We start from the raw sequence: 23454 nt of genomic DNA, 5'->3' as shown, positions 1-23454 counted from the left end.
TGAGACGCTTCTTCAAGGAGAGGTAACACACTGCACACACACACACCCTCTGGGTGAGACGCTTCTTCAAGGAGAGGTAACACACAGACACACACACACCCTCTGGGTGAGACGCTTCTTCAAGGAGAGGTAACACACTGCACACACACACACCCTCTGGGTGAGACGCTTCTATAAGGAGAGGTAACACACTGCATACACACACACACCCTCTGGGTGAGACGCTTCTTCAAGGAGAGGTAACACACAGACACACTGCACACACACACCCTCTGGGTGAGACGCTTCTTCAAGGAGAGGTAACACACTGCATACACACACACACCCTCTGGGTGAGACGCTTCTTCAAGGAGAGGTAACACACTGCATACACACACCCTCTGGGTGAGACGCTTCTTCAAGGAGAGGTAGCACACTGCATACACACAGACACACACACACTCACACACTCACACCCACTCTGCCTACACACACACACACTTTCAGTACTCTATGTGGATACACAATGAAACGTAGTATTCTCTGTGTAGGTGGAACCAGCTGGACCTGGCCATAGTGTTGTTGTCCGTCATGGGCATCACTCTGGAGGAGATTGACCTTAACGCATCACTGCCCATCAACCCCACCATCATACGCATCATGAGAGTACTGAGGATCGCTAGAGGTACTCACACACACACACACACACACACACACACACACACACACACACACACACACACACACACACACCTCTCCCTCAGTGATACGTGTACAGTCCTGGCCAAAAGTTGTGAGAATGGCACACACATTAATTTCCACAAAGTTTGCTGCTTCAGTGTCGTTAAATATTTTTGTCAGATGTTACTATGGAATTCTGATGTATAATTACAAGCATTTCATAAGTGTCAAAGGCTTTTATTGACAATTACATGAAGTTGATGCAAAGAGTCAATATTTGCAGTGTTGACCCTTCTTTTTAAAGACCTCTGCAATCTGCCCTGGCATGCTGTCAATTAACTTCTTGGCCACATCCTGACTGATGGCAGCCCATTCTTGCATAATCAATGCTTGGAGTTTCAGAATTTGTGGGGTTTTGTTTGTCCACCCGCCTCTTGAGAATTGACCACAAGTTCTGAATGGGATTAAGGTCTGGGGAGTTTCCTGGCCATGGACCCAAATATCAATGTTTTGTTCCCCGAGCCACTTGGTTATCACTTTTGTCTTATGGCAAGGTGCTCCATCATGCTGGAAAAGGCATTGTTCGTCACCAAACTGTTCCTGGATGGTGGGGAGAAGTTGCTCTTGGAGGATGTGTTGGTACCATTCTTTATTCATGGCTGTGTTCTTAGGCAGAATTGTGAGGTAGCCCACTCCCTTGGCTGAGAAGCAACCCCACACATGAATGGTCTCAGGATGCTTTACTGTTGGCATGTCACAGGACTGATGGTAGCGTTCACCTTGTCTTCTCCGGACAAGCTTTTTACCGGATGCCCCAAACAATCTGAAAGGGGATTTATCAGAGAAAATGACTTTACTCCAGTCCTCAGCAGTCCAATCCCTGTACCTTTTGCAAAATATCAGTCTGTCCCTGATGTTTTTCCTGGAGAGAAGTGGCTTCTTTGCTGCCCTTCTTGACACCAGGCCATCCTCCAAAGGTCTTCGCCTCACTGTGCGTGCAGTTGCACTCACACCTGCCTGCTGCCATTCCTGAGCAAGCTCTGTAATGGTGGTGCCCTGATCCCGCAGCTGAATCACCTTTAGGAGATGGTCCTGGCGCTTGCTGGACTTTCTTGGGCGCCCTGAAGCCTTCTTCACAACAATTGACCCGCTCTCCTTGAAGTTCTTGATGATCCGATAAATGGTTGCTTTAGTTGCAATCTTACTGACAGCAATATCCTTGCCTGTGAAGCCCTTTTTGTGCAAAGCAATGATGATGGCACGTGTTTCCTTGCAGGCAACCATGGTTGACAGAGGAAGAAAAATGATTCCAAGCACCACCCTCCTTTTGAAGCTTCCAGTCTGTTATTTGAACTCAATCAGCATGACAGAGTGATCTCCAGCCTTGTCCTCGTCAACACTCACACCTGTGTTACCGAGAGAATCACTGGCATGATGTCAGCTAGTCCTTTTGTAGCAGGGCTGAAATGCAATGGAAATTTTTTGGGGGGGGGTTCAGTTCATTTGCATGGCAAAGAGGGACTTTGCAATTAATTGCAATTCATCTGATCACTGTTCATAACATTCTGGAGTATATGCACATTGCCATCATACAAACTGAGGCAGCAGACTTTGTGAAAAATAATATATTTGTGTCATTCTCAAAACTTTTGGCCATGACTGTATATGTGTACAGTATGTGTTTTGGTCCTTTTCTACAGTTTTAATGGTTCTGTTCTGGTTTCAGTTCGAATGGTTCTGTTCTGGTTTCAGTTTTAATGGTTCTGTTCTGGTTTCTGTTCTAATGGGTCTGTTCTGGTTTCAGTTCTAATGGATCTGTTCTGGTTTCAGTTCTAATGGGTCTGTTCTGGTTTCAGTTCTAATGGTTCTGTTCTGGTTTCAGTTCTAATGGGTCTGTAATGGGTCTGTTCTGGTTTCAGTTCTAATGGGTCTGTAATGGGTCTGTTCTGGTTTCAGTTCTAATGGGTCTGTTCTGGTTTCAGTTCTAATGGGTCTGTAATGGGTCTGTTCTGGTTTCTGTTCTAATGGTTCTGTTTTGGTTTCAGTTCTAATGGGTCTGTTCTGGTTTCAGTTCTAATGGTTCTGTTCTGGTTTCAGTTCTAATGGGTCTGTAATAGATCTGTTCTGGTTTCTGTTCTAATGGGTCTGTTCTGGTTTCAGTTCTAATGGGTCTGTAATGGGTCTGTTCTGGTTTCAGTTCTAATGGGTCTGTAATAGATCTGTTCTGGTTTCAGTTCTAATGGATCTGTTCTGGTTTCAGTTCTAATGGTTCTGTTCTGGTTTCAGTTCTAATGGTTCTGTTCTGGTTTCAGTTCTAATGGGTCTGTTCTGGTTTCTGTTCTAATGGTTCTGTTCTGGTTTCAGTTCTAATGGGTCTGTTCTGGTTTCAGTTCTAATGGTTCTGTTCTAATGGATCTGTTCTGGTTTCAGTTCTAATGGGTCTGTAATAGATCTGTTCTGGTTTCAGTTCTAATGGATCTGTTCTGGTTTCAGTTCTAATGGTTCTGTTCTGGTTTCAGTTCTAATGGTTCTGTTCTGGTTTCAGTTCTAATGGTTCTGTTCTGGTTTCAGTTCTAATGGGTCTGTTCTGGTTTCAGTTCTAATGGGTCTGTTCTGGTTTCAGTTCTAATGGTTCTGTTCTGGTTTCAGTTCTAATGGTTCTGTTCTAATGGGTCTGTTCTGGTTTCTGTTCTAATGGGTCTGTTCTGGTTTCAGTTCTAATGGGTCTGTAATGGGTCTGTTCTGGTTTCAGTTCTAATGGGTCTGTAATAGATCTGTTCTGGTTTCAGTTCTAATGGTTCTGTTCTGGTTTCAGTTCTAATGGTTCTGTTCTGGTTTCAGTTCTAATGGTTCTGTAATGGGTCTGTTCTGGTTTCAGTTCTAATGGTTCTGTTCTGGTTTCAGTTCTAATGGGTATGTTTGGTTTCTGTCTCCTCAGTGTTGAAGCTGTTGAAGATGGCAACAGGGATGAGAGCTCTACTAGACACTGTGGTTCAGGCCCTGCCTCAGGTAACTATAATATTAATATAATACTGTAGTAGTACTAAATTAATACTGTTGAAGATCTGTCTGGGTGTTATAGTAATCTGTCTGGGTGTTATTATAATATGTCTGGGTGTTATAGTAATCTGTCTGGGTGTTATAATAATCTGTCTGGGTGTTATAATAATCTATCCTGTATTATAATAATCTGTCTGGGTGTTATAATAATCTATCCTGTATTATAATAATCTGTCTGGGTGTTATAATAATCTATCCTGTATTATAATAATCTGTCTGGGTGTTATAATAATCTGTCTGGGTGTTATAATAATCTATCCTGTATTATAATAATCTGTCTGGGTGTTATAATAATCTATCCTGTATTATAATAATCTGTCTGGGTGTTATAATAATCTGTCTGGGTGTTATAATAATCTATCCTGTATTATAATAATCTGTCTGGGTGTTATAGTAATCTGTCTGGGTGTTATAATAATCTGTCTGGGTGTTATAATAATCTATCCTGTATTATAATAATCTGTCTGGGTGTTATAATAATGTGTCTGGGTGTTATAATAATCTGTCTGGGTGTTATAATAATCTATCCTGTATTATAATAATCTGTCTGGGTGTTATAATAATCTATCCTGTATTATAATAATCTATCCTGTATTATAATAATCTATCCTGTATTATAATAATCTGTCTGGGTGTTATAATAATCTGGCTGGGTGTTAAAATAATCTGTCTGGGTGTTATAATAATCTGTCTGGGTGTTATAATAATATGTCTAGGTGTTATAATAATATGTCTAGGTGTTATAATAATCTATCCTGTATTATAATAATCTGTCTGGGTGTTATAGTAATCTGTCTGGGTGTTATAGTAATCTGTCTGGGTGTTATAGCAATCTGTCTGGGTGTTATAATAATCTGTCTGGGTGTTATAATAATCTGTCTGGGTGTTATAATAATCTATCCTGTATTATAATCATCTGTCTGGGTGTTATAATAATCTGTCTGGGTGTTATAATAATCTGTCTGGGTGTTATAATAATATGTCTAGGTGTTATAATAATCTATCCTGTATTATAATAATCTGTCTGGGTGTTATAATAATCTGTCTGGGTGTTATAATAATCTATCCTGTATTATAATAATCTGTCTGGGTGTTATAATAATCTGTCTGGGTGTTATAATAATCTATCCTGTATTATAATAATCTGTCTGGGTGTTATAATAATCTATCCTGTATTATAATAATCTGTCTGGGTGTTATAATAATCTGTCTGGGTGTTATAATAATCTGTCTGGGTGTTATAATAATCTATCCTGTATTATAATAATCTGTCTGGGTGTTATAATAATCTATCCTGTATTATAATAATCTGTCTGGGTGTTATAATAATCTGTCTGGGTGTTACAATAATCTGTCTGGGTGTTATAATAATCTGTCTAGGTGTTATAATAATCTATCCTGTATTATAATAATCTGTCTGGGTGTTATAGTAATCTGTCTGGGTGTTATAGTAATCTGTCTGGGTGTTATAGTAATCTGTCTGGGTGTTATAATAATCTGTCTGGGTGTTATAATAATCTATCCTGTATTATAATCATCTGTCTGGGTGTTATAATAATCTGTCTGGGTGTTATAGTAATCTGTCTGGGTGTTATAATAATCTGTCTGGGTGTTATAATAATCTGGCTGGGTGTTATAATAATCTGGCTGGGTGTTATAATAATCTGGCTGGGTGTTATAATAATCTGGCTGGGTGTTATAATAATCTGGCTGGGTGTTATAATAATCTATCCTGTATTATAATAATCTGTCTGGGTGTTATAATAATCTGTCTGGGTATTATAATAATCTGTCTGGGTGTTATAATAATCTGTCTGGGTGTTATAATAATCTGGCTGGGTGTTATAATAATCTGTCTGGGTATTATAATAATCTGTCTGGGTGTTATAATAATCTGTCTGGGTGTTATAATAATCTCTCCTGTATTATAATAATCTGTCTGGGTGTTATAATAATCTGGCTGGGTATTATAATAATCTATCCTGTATTATAATAATCTGTCTGGGTATTATAATAATCTGTCTGGGTGTTATAATAATCTATCCTGTATTATAATAATCTGTCTGGGTGTTATAATAATCTGCCTGGGTGTTATAATAATCTGTCTGGGTGTTATAATAATCTATCCTGTATTATAATAATCTGACTGGGTGTTATAATAATCTGTCTGGGTGTTATAATAATCTATCCTGTATTATAATAATCTGTCTGGGTGTTATAATAATCTGTCTGGGTGTTATAATAATCTATCCTGTATTATAATAATCTGTCTGGGTGTTATAATAATCTGTCTGGGTGTTATAATAATCTGTCTGGGTGTTATAATAATCTGTCTGGGTGTTATAATAATCTATCTGGGTGTTATAATAATCTGGCTAGGTGTTATAATAATCTGGCTAGGTGTTATAATAATCTGTCTGGGTGTTATAATAATCTGACTGGGTGTTATAAAAATCTGGCTGGGTGTTATAATAATCTGTCTGGGTGTTATAATAATCTGTCTGGGTGTTATAATAATCTGTCTGGGTGTTATAATAATCTGTCTGGGTGTTATAATAATCTGACTGGGTGTTATAATAATCTGGCTGGGTGTTATAATAATCTGGCTGGGTGTTATAATAATCTGTCTGGGTGTTATAATAATCTGTCTGGGTGTTATAGTAATCTATCCTGTATTATAATAATCTGTCTGGGTGTTATAATAATCTATCCTGTATTATAATAATCTGTCTGGGTGTTATAATAATCTGTCTGGGTGTTATAATAATCTATCTGGGTGATATAATAATCTGTCTGGGTGTTATAATAATCTGACTGGGTGTTATAATAATCTATCCTGTATTATAATAATCTGTCTGGGTGTTATAATAATCTATCTGGGTGTTATAATAATCTGTCTGGGTGTTATAATAATCTATCCTGTATTATAATAATCTGTCTGGGTGTTATAATAATCTATCCTGTATTATAATAATCTGTCTGGGTGTTATAATAATCTGTCTGGGTGTTATAATAATCTATCCTGTATTATAATAATCTGTCTGGGTGTTATAATAATCTGTCTGGGTGTTATAATAATCTATCTGGGTGTTATAATAATCTATCCTGTATTATAATAATCTGTCTGGGTGTTATAATAATCTGTCTGGGTGTTATAATAATCTGTCTGGGTGTTATAATAATCTGACTGGGTGTTATAATAATCTATCCTGTATTATAATAATCTGTCTGGGTGTTATAATAATCTATCTGGGTGTTATAATAATCTATCCTGTATTATAATAATCTGTCTGGGTGTTATAATAATCTATCCTGTATTATAATAATCTGTCTGGGTGTTATAATAATCTGTCTGGGTGTTATAATAATCTATCTGGGTGTTATAGTAATCTGTCTGGGTGTTATAATAATCTATCCTGTATTATAATAATCTGACTGGGTGTTATAATAATCTGTCTGGGTGTTATAATAATCTGTCTTGGTGTTATAATAATCTGTCTGGGTGTTATAATAATCTATCCTGTATTATAATAATCTGTCTGGGTGTTATAATAATCTATCCTGTATTATAAATATCTGTCTGGGTGTTATAATAATCTGTCTGGGTGTTATAATAATCTAACCTGTATTATAATAATCTGTCTGGGTGTTATAATAATCTATCCTGTATTATAATAATCTGTCTGGTTGTTATAGTAATCTGTCTGGGTGTTATAATAATCTGTCTGGGTGTTATAATAATCTGTCTGGGTGTTATAATAATCTATCCTGTATTATAATAATCTGTCTGGGTGTTATAATAATCTATCCTATATTATAATAATCTGTCTGGGTGTTATAATAATCTGTCTGGGTGTTATAATAATCTATCTGGGTGTTATAATAATCTGTCTGGGTGTTATAATAATCTGTCTGGGTGTTATAATAATCTATCTGGGTGTTATCATAATATTTCTGGGTGTTATAATAATCTGTCTGGGTGTTATAATAATCTATCCTGTATTATAATAATCTGCCTGGGTGTTATAGTAATCTGGCTGGGTGTTATAGTAATCTGTCTGGGTGTTATCATAATCTGTCTGGGTGTTATAATAATCTATCTGGGTGTTATAATAATCTGTCTGGGTGTTATAATAATCTGTCTGGGTGTTATAATAATCTGTCTGGGTATTATAATAATCTGACTGGGTGTTATAATAATCTATCCTGTATTATAATAATCTATCTTGTATTATAATAATCTGTCTTTGTGTTATAATAATCTGTCTGGGTGTTATAATAATCTATCCTGTATTATAATAATCTGGCTAGGTGTTATAATAATCTATCCTGTATTATAATAATCTGTCTGGGTGTTATAATAATCTGACTGGGTGTTATAATAATCTGTCTGGGTGTTATAATAATCTGTCTGGGTGTTATAATAATCTGGCTAGGTGTTATAATAATCTGACTGGGTGTTATAATAATCTGTCTGGGTGTTATAATAATCTGTCTGGGTGTTATAATAATCTGTCTGGGTGTTATAATAATCTGTCTGGGTGTTATAATAATCTGTCTGGGTGTTATAATAATCTATCCTGTATTATAATAATCTGTCTGGGTATTATAATAATCTGTCTGGGTGTTATAATAATCTGTCTGGGTGTTACAATAATCTGTCTGGGTGTTACAATAATCTGCCTGAGTGTTATAGTAATCTGTCTGGGTGTTATAATAATCTGACTGGGTGTTATAATAATCTGTCTGGGTGTTATAATAATCTGTCTGGGTGTTATAGTAATCTGTCTGGGTGTTATAATAATCTGTCTGGGTGTTATAATAATCTGTCTGGGTGTTATAGTAATCTGTCTGTGTGTTATAATAATCTGACTGGGTGTTATAATAATCTGTCTGGGTGTTATAATAATCTGACTGGGTGTTATAATAATCTGTCTGGGTGTGTTACGGATACAGTTATCCTGTGTGTGTGTGTGTATCCTGTGTGTGTGTTTCTTTTCTCTCCTTCTCCCCTCACAGGTGAAAATCATCACTCCCCAATCAATCATCAATCAGAAGACACACCTCCTCATATTTCCTAAACCTATCACAGTTCTTTCCCCATGGTTTAAAAACCCCATCATTTGTTTGTTCTGGAGCTCAGCCCAGCTCAGCTCAGCTCAATCTCTCTGTAAATGCCATGTCTGTAGGTCTCTGTGTTTCACTCTCGCTTTGTGTCGTAACCTCTCTTTTGTTTAAGCACCTCATAGCACTTTGTCATCACCTGTGAGTATTGTTTTTGGTTATGGTGTTTGTGTTTGATTGCTGGTGGAAAAGGGGGAAACCAAGACAAGTCGCCCATGGGCATACACTACCCGTAGGTGAACTTTGTTAAATACACTAGTTAGAACTGGGCGGACCACCCACTGTATTTTTGGTTAGTTAGTTAGCTGTTGTTAAAGTAGGCTAGTCTAGCTTAGGGGTGTTTTTGAATACTTATTGTTTCTTTCCTTGGGTCCAGCTCAGCCCCTTTTCCTGCTCCCCCCATTACCGTGTGTTTATAAATAAACCTAGAGTTTGACGGTAGATTTCAGTTGTCGTGCTTATTTCGTTCACACTTTTCTTTTGTCACAATAATAATTTGCATGAGTTATGTTACGAGTCTCATTACCATCCCCCCTAGACTGTCGGGCCAAAAGGGATTCGTAACAGGGTGTTATAATAATCTGACTTGGTGTTATAATAATCTGTCTGGGTGTTATAATAATCTGTCTGGGTGTTATAATAATCTGTCTGGGTGTTATAATAATCTATCCTGTATTATAATAATCTATCTGGGTATTATAATAATCTGTCTGGGTGTTATAATAATCTGGCTAGGTGTTATAATAATCTATCCTGTATTATAATAATCTGACTGGGTGGTATAATAATCTGTCTGGGTGTTATAGTAATCTGTCTGGGTGTTATAATAATCTGTCTGGGTGTTATAGTAATCTGTCTGGGTATTATAATAATCTGTCTGGGTGTTATAGTAATCTGGCTAGGTGTTATAATAATCTATCCTGTATTATAATAATCTGACTGGGTGTTATAGTAATCTGGCTAGGTGTTATAATAATCTATCCTGTATTATAATAATCTGTCTGGGTGTTATAATAATCTGGCTAGGTGTTATAATAATCTATCCTGTATTATAATAATCTGACTGGGTGTTATAGTAATCTGGCTAGGTGTTATAATAATCTATCCTGTATTATAATAATCTGTCCGGGTGTTATAATAATCTGGCTAGGTGTTATAATAATCTATCCTGTATTATAATAATCTGACTGGGTGTTATAGTAATCTGGCTAGGTGTTATAATAATCTATCCTGTATTATAATAATCTGTCCGGGTATTATAATAATCTGGCTAGGTGTTATAATAATCTATCCTGTATTATAATAATCTGACTGGGTGTTATAGTAATCTGGCTAGGTGTTATAATAATCTATCCTGTATTATAATAATCTGGCTGGGTGTTATAATAATCTATCCTGTATTATAATAATCTGTCTGGGTGTTATAATAATCTATCTGGGTGTTATAATAATCTGGCTGGGTGTTATAATAATCTGTCTGGGTATTATAATAATCTGGCTGGGTGTTATAATAATCTATCCTGTATTATAATAATCTGTCTGGGTGTTATAATAATCTGTCTGGGTGTTATAATAATCTATCCTGTATTATAATAATCTGTCTGGGTGTTATAATAATCTATCCTGTATTATAATAATCTGTCTGGGTGTTATAATAATCTGTCTGGGTGTTATAATAATCTATCCTGTATTATAATAATCTGTCTGGGTGTTATAATAATCTGGCTGGGTGTTATAATAATCTATCCTGTATTATAATAATCTGTCTGGGTGTTATAATAATCTGTCTGGGTGTTATAATAATCTGTCTGGGTGTTATAATAATCTGTCTGGGTGTTATAACAATCTGACTGGGTGTTATAATAATCTGACTGGGTGTTATAATAATCTGGCTGGGTGTTATAATAATCTGGCTAGGTGTTATAATAATCTGACTGGGTGTTATAATAATCTGTCTGGGTGTTATAATAATCTGTCTGGGTGTTATAATAATCTGGCTGGGTGTTATAATAATCTGTCTGGGTGTTATAATAATCTATCCTGTATTATAATAATCTGTCTGGGTATTATAATAATCTGGCTGGGTGTTATAATAATCTGTCTGGGTGTTATAATAATCTGTCTGGGTGTTATAATAATCTGTCTGGGTGTTATAATAATCTATCCTGTATTATAATAATCTGTCTGGGTGTTATAATAATCTGTCTGGGTGTTATAATAATCTATCCTGTATTATAATAATCTGTCTGGGTATTATAATAATCTATCTGGGTATTATCATAATCTGTCTGGGTGTTATAATAATCTGTCTGGGTGTTATAATAATCTGTCTGGGTGTTATAATAATCTGTCTGGGTGTTATAATAATCTGTCTGGGTGTTATAGTAATCTGTCTGGGTGTTATAATAATCTGTCTGGGTGTTATAATAATCTGGCTGGGTGTTATAATAATCTGTCCTGTATTATAATAATCTATCCTGTATTATAATAATCTGTCTGGGTGTTACAATAATCTGTCTGGGTGTTATAGTAATCTGTCTGGGTGTTATAATAATCTACCCTGTATTATAATAATCTGTCTGGGTATTATAATAATCTGTCTGGGTGTTATAATAATCTATCCTGTATTATAATAATCTATCTGGGTATTATAATAATCTGTCTGGGTGTTATAGTAATCTGGCTAGGTGTTATAATAATCTGGCTAGGTGTTATAATAATCTGTCTGGGTGTTATAATAATCTGTCTGGGTGTTATAATAATCTATCCTGTATTATAATAATCTATCCTGTATTATAATAATCTGACTGGGTGTTATAGTAATCTGGCTAGGTGTTATAATAATCTATCCTGTATTATAATAATCTGTCCGGGTGTTATAATAATCTGGCTAGGTGTTATAATAATCTATCCTGTATTATAATAATCTGACTGGGTGTTATAGTAATCTGGCTAGGTGTTATAATAATCTATCCTGTATTATAATAATCTGACTGGGTGTTATAGTAATCTGGCTAGGTGTTATAATAATCTATCCTGTATTATAATAATCTGTCCGGGTGTTATAATAATCTGGCTAGGTGTTATAATAATCTATCCTGTATTATAATAATCTGACTGGGTGTTATAGTAATCTGGCTAGGTGTTATAATAATCTATCCTGTATTATAATAATCTGGCTGGGTGTTATAATAATCTATCCTGTATTATAATAATCTGTCTGGGTGTTATAATAATCTATCTGGGTGTTATAATAATCTGGCTGGGTGTTATAATAATCTGTCTGGGTATTATAATAATCTGGCTGGGTGTTATAATAATCTATCCTGTATTATAATAATCTGTCTGGGTGTTATAATAATCTGTCTGGGTGTTATAATAATCTATCCTGTATTATAATAATCTGTCTGGGTGTTATAATAATCTATCCTGTATTATAATAATCTGGCTGGGTGTTATAATAATCTATCCTGTATTATAATAATCTGTCTGGGTGTTATAATAATCTGTCTGGGTGTTATAATAATCTGTCTGGGTGTTATAATAATCTGTCTGGGTGTTATAACAATCTGACTGGGTGTTATAATAATCTGACTGGGTGTTATAATAATCTGTCTGGGTGTTATAATAATCTTTCTGGGTGTTATAATAATCTGGCTAGGTGTTATAATAATCTGACTGGGTGTTATAATAATCTGTCTGGGTGTTATAATAATCTGTCTGGGTGTTATAATAATCTGGCTGGGTGTTATAATAATCTGTCTGGGTGTTATAATAATCTATCCTGTATTATAATAATCTGTCTGGGTATTATAATAATCTGGCTGGGTGTTATAATAATCTGTCTGGGTGTTATAATAATCTGTCTGGGTGTTATAATAATCTGTCTGGGTGTTATAATAATCTATCCTGTATTATAATAATCTGTCTGGGTGTTATAATAATCTGTCTGGGTGTTATAATAATCTATCCTGTATTATAATAATCTGTCTGGGTATTATAATAATCTATCTGGGTATTATCATAATCTGTCTGGGTGTTATAATAATCTGTCTGGGTGTTATAATAATCTGTCTGGGTGTTATAATAATCTGTCTGGGTGTTATAATAATCTGTCTGGGTGTTATAGTAATCTGTCTGGGTGTTATAATAATCTGGCTGGGTGTTATAATAATCTGGCTGGGTGTTATAATAATCTGTCCTGTATTATAATAATCTATCCTGTATTATAATAATCTGTCTGGGTGTTACAATAATCTGTCTGGGTGTTATAGTAATCTGTCTGGGTGTTATAATAATCTATCCTGTATTATAATAATCTATCCTGTATTATAATAATCTGTTATAATAATCTGTATTTTAATCTATCCTCCATTATAATATGTTCTGTGTCTCTAGGTGGGGAATCTGGGTCTCCTCTTCATGTTGCTGTTCTTCATCTATGCAGCACTGGGAGTGGAGCTGTTTGGGAAACTGGGTCAGTCACAGTGCTGTGAGTGTGTGAGTGTGTTTCATTTACGCTGATGAGCTGTTGAGTTGATTTCCCTGAAATTAATTACCTCTTCCTTCTCCTATTTTCTCCCTCCCTCCCTCCCTCCCTCCCTCCCTCCCTCCCTCCCTCCCTCCCTCCCTCCCTCCCTCCCTCCCTCCCTCCCTCCTCTCTTTTCTCCTCCCCTCACACCCCCTTCCATCTCTCTCTCTATATATCACCCCACTACCCCCCCTTCATGTGTTCTTTGTGTTTATAGAGTGTTCCGAGGAGAACCCGTGTGAGGGTCTGAGTCGTCACGCCACGTTCCAGAACTTTGGCATGGCGTTCCTCACCTTGTTCCGCGTTTCCACCGGTGACAACTGGAATGGAATTATGAAGGTGAACTACCCAATCAGAGAGTGATAGTCAACCAATCAGCTATGTCAGATCACAGCTGGGGAAACAGGGTTTAGACCTTGTTGTTGTTCCAGGCACAGAGGAAAACCCTCATTAATAGTAAATGAAGACTGCTACTGAATGCAGACATTCTTCTTGCTTTCACACAGGGTTCTAATCCTTCTTTACAGGTTCTTACCCGTGTGGACGTTCTATTAAAACATCTATATATTATTTTACTCTCCAACTTCAATTCTGATCTCATCGCTGCAACTCCCCAACGGGCTCGGGAGGTGAAGGTCGAGTCGTGCGTCTTCCGAAAAACATGACCCACAAAAACCGCGCTTCTTAACACCGCGTCCAGCCGCACCAACGTGTCGGAGGGAAACACTGTTCAACTGACAACAGAAGTCAGCCTGTAGGTGCCCGGCCCACCACAAGGAGTCGCTAGAGTGCGATGAGCCCTGTAAACCTCCCCTAAACGAAGCTGGGACAATTGTGATCCACCCTATGGGACTCCTGGTCACTGCTGGTTGTGATACAGCCTGGGATCGAAACCGGGTCTGTAGTGACGGTCCTCAAGCACTGCGATGCACTGCTGCGCCACTCGGGAGTCACGCGTGTGGAGCTTCTATTTAAGGCTTGGAGCTGGCATTGTTTGAAGAACACAGAAAACAGAACACACACACAGAACACAGAACACACACACAGAACACAAAACACACACACACAGAACACAGAACATACACACACAGAACACAGAACACACACACACAGAACACAGAACACATAACACATGCACAGAACACAGAACATACACACAGAACACACACACAGAACACAGAACAAAGAGCACACACACAGAACACAGAACACATGCACAGAACACAGAACACTCTTCCCAGATGTCTGTCAGTGGAATCTGATTCATAACCTAGTAAACCGACATTTAGCGTTTTTCGAATCTACACGGAACGTTGAGTGAACCAGAGATATTTATCTGAATCGCTCATTGGCTAAAACCTTCTCCCTTCCCCCGGGCTCTGCCTGGTAATTGGCTGTTATCCAAGTCAGTCAGACACTCTGGCTCTCTGATGGGCTTGGCTCTGTGTGTCTTGTGCCAACAAACTTGTGGCTCAATTCAATGGCTCCACCTGCTGGTCAGGACTGGAGTTACAACCTGAGAAACACAATACAATGTAATGCCATCATTCTACACTCTCTCCATTCTACACAAGAAGCTCTGTTGGCATGAAAAGCATGGACAATGACATTGTGTAACAGTATAACTTTCGTCCGTCCCCTCGCCCCGACCCGGGCTCGAACCAGGGACCCTCTGCACACATCAACAACTGACACCCATGAAGCATCGTTACCCATCGCTCCACAAAGACTGCAGCCCTTGCTGAGCAAGGGGAACAACTACTTCAAGGTCTCAAAGCGAGTGACGTCACCGATTGAAACGCTATTAGCGCTGCACCGCCGCTAACTAGCTAGCCGTTTCACATCGGTTACAATGGCTCAGCATTGTTTGTATGAAATATACGTCTTCTTAAAAAGCTCCAAACAGATCAATGCTACGGGCCTCCTGTTCTTCAGTAAACAACAGTCCCCATTTTCTGGTGTCCTCAAGCATCTTGACAGAAACTAGAACCTCGTTGTCATACTTGAGTAAAAGTAAAGATACATTATAATAGAAAAATGACTCAAGTGAAAGTCACACAGTAAAATACTACTTTAAGTAAAAGTCTAAAAGTATTTGGTTTTTTAATATACTTTAGAATCAAAAGTGAATTTAATCGCTAAAATATACTTCAGTATCAAAAGTAGTAATGCTCTGTCTTTGGGATGATGTGTCTTTCTCAACCCTCTTGTCGTCTGAGCTCCCTGTCCCAATAGCATCATCCCTTTTGTCCCCTCAGGACACGCTGCGGGACTGTCGTCCAGAGGACCGCTCCTGTCTGTCCTACCTTCCTCTGGTTTCTCCGGTCTACTTCGTGACCTTCGTCCTGACGGCCCAGTTTGTGCTGGTCAACGTGGTGGTGGCGGTGTTGATGAAACACCTCGAGGAGAGCAACAAGGAGGCACAGGAGGAGGCAGAGGAGGAGGCCAAGGAGGAGGAGGCGCGTCAGGAGGAGGCCAGGCAACAGGAGGCCAGGCAAGAGGAGGCGCGACAGGAGGCCATCTGTCCCTTTAGCAACGCCACAGTGGGCGGCGTGGAATCATCTGGACAGGTATGGAGATGGATCACCTGTGGACCTAACCACAGATCTAGGGTCAGATCAGCTTCCTGTCAGTCCTGTAGGGGGGGGCTAACCACAGATCTAGGGTCAGATCAGCTTCCCATCAGTCCTGTAGGGGGTGGGGCTAACCACAGATCTAGGGTCAGATCAGCTTCCCATCAGTCCTGTAGGGGGGGGGGCTAACCACAGATCTAGGGTCAGATCAGCTTCCCATCAGTCCTGTCAGGGGGGCTAACCACAGATCTAGGGTCAGATCAGCTTCCCATCAGTCCTGTAGGGGGGCTAACCACAGATCTAGGGTCAGATCAGCTTCCCATCAGTCCTGTAGGGGGGACCTAACCACAGATCTAGGGTCAGATCAGCTTCCCATCAGTCCTGTAGGGGGGGGGCTAACCACAGATCTAGGGTCAGATCAGCTTCCCATCAGTCCTGTCAGGGGGGGGGGGGGGCTAACCACAGATCTAGGGTCAGATCAGCTTCCCATCAGTCCTGTAGGGGGGGGACCTAACCACAGATCTAGGGTCAGATCAGCTTCCCATCAGTCCTGTGGGGGGGGGCTAACCACAGATCTAGGGTCAGATCAGCTTCCCATCAGTCCTGTAGGGGGGCTAACCACAGATCTAGGGTCAGATCAGCTTCCCATCAGTCCTGTGGGGGGGCTAACCACAGATCTAGGGTCAGATCAGCTTCCCATCAGTCCTGTAGGGGGGCTAACCACAGATCTAGGGTCAGATCAGCTTCCCATCAGTCCTGTAGGGGGGCTAACCACAGATCTAGGGTCAGATCAGCTTCCCATCAGTCCTGTAGGGGGTGGGCTAACCACAGATCTAGGGTCAGATCAGCTTCCCATCAGTCCTGTCAGGGGGGCTACCCACAGATCTAGGGTCAGATCAACTTCCCATCAGTCCTGTAGGGGGGGGGGGGGGGGCTAACCACAGATCTAGGGTCAGATCAGCTTCCCATCAGTCCTGTCAGGGGGGGGGACCAGGGTCTAGGGTCAGATCAGCTGGTGGTGGTGGTGTAACAGTATGAAATGGTGACAGTGATGACGATACTGACAGTGATGATTGTTATGGTTACGGTACTGTCCCGTGTGGCTCAGTTTGGTAGAGCCAAGGCACTTACAACTCCAGGGTTGTGGTTTTGATTCCCTGGGGGGGGGGCAGCATGAAAATATATCCACTCACTCCTGTAAGTCGCTGTGGATAAGAGAATCTGCTAAATGACTAAAAGTTTAATAAAATGAGATGACGTTCATGGTCGTGTTTTTGTCCCAGGTTGTGGAAGAAGAGCGTTGTCGTGGTAGCCTGCTGACGGCGGGCCGGCCGTCTCTGTCTCGTATGATGTCTCTGCCTAGCGACAGCTACATGATCCGCCCCCTACAGCCTCTCGAACACACCCGCTACCCTCCCATTGGCCACGACACCTACAAGGGATGTGGTTTCTCAGGTAACCATCCCTCAGAGTTCTGTCTCGGCTCGGTCCCAGAGTTCTATCTCTCAGTGTTCTATCTCTCAGTGTTCTATCTCTCAGTGTTCTATCTCTCAGTGTTCTATCTCTCAGTGTTCTATCTCTCAGTGTTCTATCTCTCAGAGTTCTAGGTCCCCGAGTTCTATCTCTCGGATTTCTATCTCTCAGTGTTCTAGGTCTCAGTGTTCTCTCTCAGAGTTCTAAGTCCCAGAGTTCTATCTCTCAGATTTATAGGTCTTGGAGTTCTATCTCTCGGAGTTCTCTCTCTCAGAGTTCTAGGTTTCAGGGTTCTAGGTTTCAGGGTTCTAGGTCTCAGAGTTCTAGGTGTCAGAGTTCTAGGTTTCAGAGGTCTATCTCTCAGATTTATAGGTCTCGGAGTTCTACCTCTCGGAGTTCTCTCTCTCAGAGTTCTAGGTCTCAGGGTTCTAGGTGTCAGGGTTCTAGGTCTCAGAGTTCTAGGTGTCAGAGTTCTAGGTCTCTCTCTCTGTCTCCTAGGGTCTGTCTACTCCATGGGTTCTAGCGGAGCAGGATCCCTACTGCAGGTCCCGGGGGCGTTACCGTCTGGAAGCCACGCATCCCTCAGCTCCAGGGGCTCCAGCTGCAGACCCACAGTCAGGCTCAGCCCCTCCCACAGCGTAGACAGACACTCCCTCTCCATGGCGAGACACACCCCCAGGAGGCCTGGCCACGTTGACAGCAGACGGGCCTCTTATATACATAGCCCATCCCACAGTATGGACACACATAGTTACAGACTCAGCCCTGCTCAGAGCATCGACAGAGACTCCTCCCGTTATCTCAATAGACGGGCCTGTTATATCCACAGCCCCTCCCACAGCATGGACAGTAGACACACCCCTTATTTCCACAGCCCCTCCCACAGCATGGACAGTAGACACACCCCTTATATCCACAGCCCCTCCCACAGCATGGACAGTAGACACACCCCTTGTATGGCTAGACACACCCCTTATATTCACAGCCCCTCCCACAGCATGGACAGTAGACACACCCCTTGTATGGATAGACACACCCCTTATATCCACAGCCCATCCCACAGCATGGACAGTAGACACACCGCTTATATCCACAGCCCCTCCCACAGCATGGACAGTAGACACACCCCTTATGTCAGTAGCCCCGCACACAGCATCAATAGACACACCCCTCATAACAATAGACACACCTCTCATATGAGTAGCCCATCCCACAGCATGGACAGACAGCCGGGACCCAGTTCCTCCCTCAGTGTGAGAAGACAGCTGAGGAGACAGGTATGTAGACTACAGCTTTTACCCAGGTAGCACATTCATTTCCATGGATGTTCTGCGAACGTCTGTTTTTGGAACCTTGTATGCAAGTTGTTAGAATGTTTTGTGTTAGCTGGGAACTTTACAGTCCAGGCCAGATCAAGTTGTTGAATGTTTTGTGCTAGCTGGGAACTTTACAGTCCAGGCCATAACGAGTTGTGAGAATGTTTTGTGTTAGCTGGGAACTTTACAGTCTAGGCCAGATCAAGTTGTTTAATGTTTTGTGCTAGCTGGGAACGTTCCAGTCCAGACCATATCGAGGTGTGAGAATGTTTTGTGCTAGCTGGGAACTTTACAGTCCAGTCTAGATCAAGTTGTTTAATGTTTTGTGCTAGCTGGGAACTTTACAGTCCAGTCTAGATCAAGTTGTTGAATGTTTTGTTCTAGCTGGGAACTTTACAGTCCAGTCCAGATCAAGTTGTTGAATGTTTTGTTCTAGCTGGGAACTTTACAGTCCAGTCCAGATCAAGTTGTTGAATGTTTTGTTCTAGCTGGGAACTTTACAGTCCAGTCCAGATCAAGTTGTTGAATGTTTTGTTCTAGCTGGGAACTTTACAGTCCAGGCCAGATTTAAATTTCATTCACCTTCAACCTTTAATGTTCAAACATTGTGTTCAAAACAGTCCCTGTGACCTCTGACCCTCTGTTTCCTGTCTCTACTTCCTACTTCCTGTCTGTTCGTAGGAGGCGGTGCGTTGTGACTCTGAGGACCTGAGCTGCAGTTCCACCGACGATCTGCGGGGGAGCTCTGTCGGCGGCACCCACCTCACCGTACCCAGCATGCACCTCTCACCGCTACCCAGCCTGCCCCCTGGTGGTAACACACACCTGGACGTACACCACCCCTCCTCGCCGTCCCGCGCCCCCCGAGGACGCACCTCCAGCGCACACACACTCCGCCACACACACACCGTACACACACTGCGCCACACACACAGTCAGAGGGTTATATCTACCAGAAGACACAGTAGGAGCCACAGTGATAGTGGGCCCCAGCGGCCCCCCAGCCCTCAGATCTCCACCCCTCAGACGACAGACAACCCACAGACACCCCAGAGGCCTGAGATACCCCAGACCCCAGGTCCCAGCCTCACCCTCTCTCTCTGCTCTGGAGGTCCCAGCCTGTCCCTCTCCTCCCCCTCCACACCCTCAATCCCCAGCCCCAACCTCACCCTCTCTCTCTGCTCTGGAGGTCCCAGCCTGTCCCTCTCCTCCCCCTCCACACCCTCAATCCCCAGCCCCAACCTCACCCTCTCTCTCTGCTCTGGAGGTCCCAGCCTGTCCCTCTCCTCCACACCCCCCAGCCCCAACCTCTCTACCCCCTCCACTCCCCAGAGCCCTCAGACCAGCTTTGACCCGAAGCAGAGTCCCAGCCCCAGCCCCAACCTCTCTACTCCCTCCACTCCCCAGAGCCCTCAGACCAGCTTTGACCCGAAGCAGAGTTCTGCCTTCAGCCATGATCCATTTCCCCTCGGTTCCAGTCCATTTCCCCTCGGTTCCAGTCCTAGCCGTCTCCCCACTTCCTTTCTAGATGAGACTGATGATGAAGTCTGTCACATCACACACCACGCGTCCAGCCCCTCACACACACCTGAACACACACACCACACGTCCAGCCCCCCACACACACCCTGCTCTCCCCACACCTCCCTCCATGCCTGCCTCTCATTTGAAGAGGACCAGAGGAGCCGGTGTCTCAGCAGCCAATCGGCGTCTCCCGTTCGAGAGTGGACCAGGAAGCAGAGGATGAGCCCGCCCTGCATCTCCGTAGCCCCACCTGCTGAAGCCCAGGTTTCCACGGTGACCCAGTCGACGGACAGCAGCATGCATCTGAGGAGGCGGACCCTGTCGGTTGACTCCGCCTCTCAGAGAGACTCATTGGACACGAACCCAGCGGAGACACGCCTTTCTGTTCCCTTTCTCCAATTGGACTCCAGCTTTATAAGCATCACGGTGGATTCTGACCAATCAGGATGCGCGTTATTGACGGACAACGAACCCGTCGAGGGGGAGGGGAGAGAAGGGGGAGGAGCTCGGAACTCTCAGTCTCTGCTGGGATTGGTTCCCAACCCTCTCAGAAGGAGGAGCTTAGTGCGCATGCTCAGCACACGGGAAGGAGAGGAGGAGGAGGAGACTCAACCCTGACCTCTGACCTCTAAGAAATAGTTTCCTTTCTCCAACCCTCCTCCTAGATGGACTCTGGTGAGGCAGCAGGGTTTTAGTCCAGCCCTGTTGGAACAGGTCTGATTCAGCCAATCAGCTGTTGATAAGGACAACCATGACCTTTGACCCCTAACCCCTGACCCCCCCCAGAAAGACTGCTGTGCTGTAGCCCCTCCCCCTGAGGAGCCGTAGCCCCTCCCCCCTGATGTCAGAGTGTGACATCATGGTACGGGATGATATGCAATTGGACCCCCCACCTTCTCCCTCCCTCACCCACCCATTGGTGGAAACTGTGAGCGGTTGACCTTTTCTGTACTGTGTGTCTGTTAGGAGACGATATGTGTGTGACATCGTCAGAACCTCCGGCACTGAACACTATACCTGCCATTAGTCGACCTTCAACTATGTCACCTTTAATCACCTTTGACCTTTCACCCGGCGACAGCCTCCCGTCGCTGCAGGTCGGAGTGACGACCTTTCCCCTGGAGGACCTTTCACCTTTTTTTGACCATTTAAAACACAAAGAAGTTTGAGTAGCACGACGTCACCTTTTAACCTTCGACCTTTATCTGATGTTTTGTCTGTTTCTTCCTTATTGTACAGCTTCTGTCAGGTCCTGTTTTAGTCCAGACACTTCTCCTGTCTCCATGGTTACTACCAGACACATATATAGAGAAACATGTTGTTAAATATATGGCTAGATATACGACTGTGGTTACTATAACTAACTAACTGACAGATTAGGAACTCTGTCACTTATAATTACTAGAACTACTCTCTCTCTCTCTCTCTATCCCTCCCTCCCTCTCCCTCTCTCCCTCTCTCTCCCTCCGCTCCCTCTCTCTCAGGTTAGAGCTAGACTAAATAGTTAATATGTGACTGTATGACAGGTGGAGATTGATTGAATGAGAGCTACATGGAATGTATTTACAGAGATATAGGCTACTTGCAAAATGCCCCCATATTCCCTACCTAGTGGTCAAAATGGCCCCCTATTCCCTACCTAGTGGTCAAAATGGCCCCATATTCCCTACCTAGTGGTCAAAATGCCCCCATATTCCCTACCTAGTGGTCAAAATGCCCCCATATTCCCTACCTAGTGGTCAAAATGCCCCCATATTCTCTACCTAGTGGTCAAAATGCCCCCATATTCCCTACCTAGTGGTCAAAATGCCCCCATATTCCCTACCTAGTGGTCAAAATGCCCCCATATTTCCTACCTAGTGGTCAAAATGACCCCCTATTCCCTACCTAGTGGTCAAAATGACCCCCTATTCCCTACCTAGTGGTCAAAATGACCCCATATTTCCTACCTAGTGGTCAAAATGGCCCCTATTCCCTACCTAGTGGTCAAAATGACCCCTATTCCTTCCCTAGTGGTCAAAATGACCCCATATTTCCTACCTAGTGGTCAAAATGGCCCCCTATTCCCTACCTAGTGGTCAAAATGGCCCCCTATTCCCTACCTAGTGGTCAAAATGACCCCATATTTCCTACCTAGTGGTCAAAATGGCCCCCTATTCCCTACCTAGTGGTTAAAATGACCCCATATTTCCTACCTAGTGGTCTAAATGGCCCCCTATTCCCTACCTAGTGGTCAAAATGACCCCATATTTCCTACCTAGTGGTCTAAATGGCCCCCTATTCCCTACCTAGTGGTCAAAATGACCCCATATTCCCTACCTAGTGGTCAAAATGGCCCCCTATTCCCTACCTAGTGGTCAAAATGGCCCCCTATTCCCTACCTAGTGGTCAAAATGGCCCCATATTCCCTACCTAGTGGTCAAAATGGCCCCATATTCCCTACCTAGTGGTCTAAAGTAGTGCGCTATGTAGGGAATAGGGTGTCCTATGGGGGTCCAGAATGTGATCATGTGATTCTATATTAGAGAATTGAAGATGCAGGTAACTGAATAAAGGAAACAACAACATCAAGTGTTTTTAACAGGACGTTGGACGACCAGGAGCCAGAACAGCTTCCGTGCTCCTTGGTTGGACGACCAGGAGCCAGAACAGCTTCGGTGCTCCTTGGTTGGACGACCAGGAGCCAGAACAGCTTCCGTACTCCTTGGTTGGACGACCAGGAGCCAGAACAGCTTCGGTGCTCCTTGGTTGGACGACCAAGAGCCAAAACAGCTTCGGTGCTCCTTGGTTGGACGACCAGGAGCCAGAACAGCTTCCGTGCTCCTTGGTTGGACGACCAGGAGCCAGAACAGCTTCCGTGCTCCTTGGTTGGACGACCAGGAGCCAGAACAGCTTCGGTGCTCCTTGGTTGGACGACCAGGAGCCAGAACAGCTTCCGTGCTCCTTGGTTGGACGACCAGGAGCCAGAACAGCTTCGGTGCTCCTTGGTTGGACGACCAGGAGTCAGAACAGCTTCGGTGCTCCTTGGTTGGTCCGTTACAGACCGGTCAGAACAGCTTCGATGCTCCTTGGTTGGTCCGTTACAGACCGGTCAGAACAGCTTCGGTGCTCCTTGGTTGGTCCGTTACAGACCGGTCAGAACAGCTTCGATGCTCCTTGGTTGGTCCGTTACAGGCCGGTCAGAACAGCTTCG

The 23454-nt window shown here is 42.4% G+C and overlaps 1 pseudogene; it reads left to right on the top strand.

Annotated features, from left to right (window-relative positions):
- The window catches only part of LOC135536231 (voltage-dependent T-type calcium channel subunit alpha-1H-like), a 129207-nt pseudogene extending 108170 nt beyond the window's left edge, over positions 1-21037 (top strand).
- The last annotated feature ends 2417 nt before the right edge of the window (positions 21038-23454 follow it).

The sequence above is a fragment of the Oncorhynchus masou genome, unplaced genomic scaffold (genome assembly GCF_036934945.1).
Source record: "Oncorhynchus masou masou isolate Uvic2021 unplaced genomic scaffold, UVic_Omas_1.1 unplaced_scaffold_580, whole genome shotgun sequence".
Classification (NCBI taxonomy): domain Eukaryota; kingdom Metazoa; phylum Chordata; class Actinopteri; order Salmoniformes; family Salmonidae; genus Oncorhynchus; species Oncorhynchus masou.
This window is presented reverse-complemented; position numbering and strand designations above follow the sequence as displayed.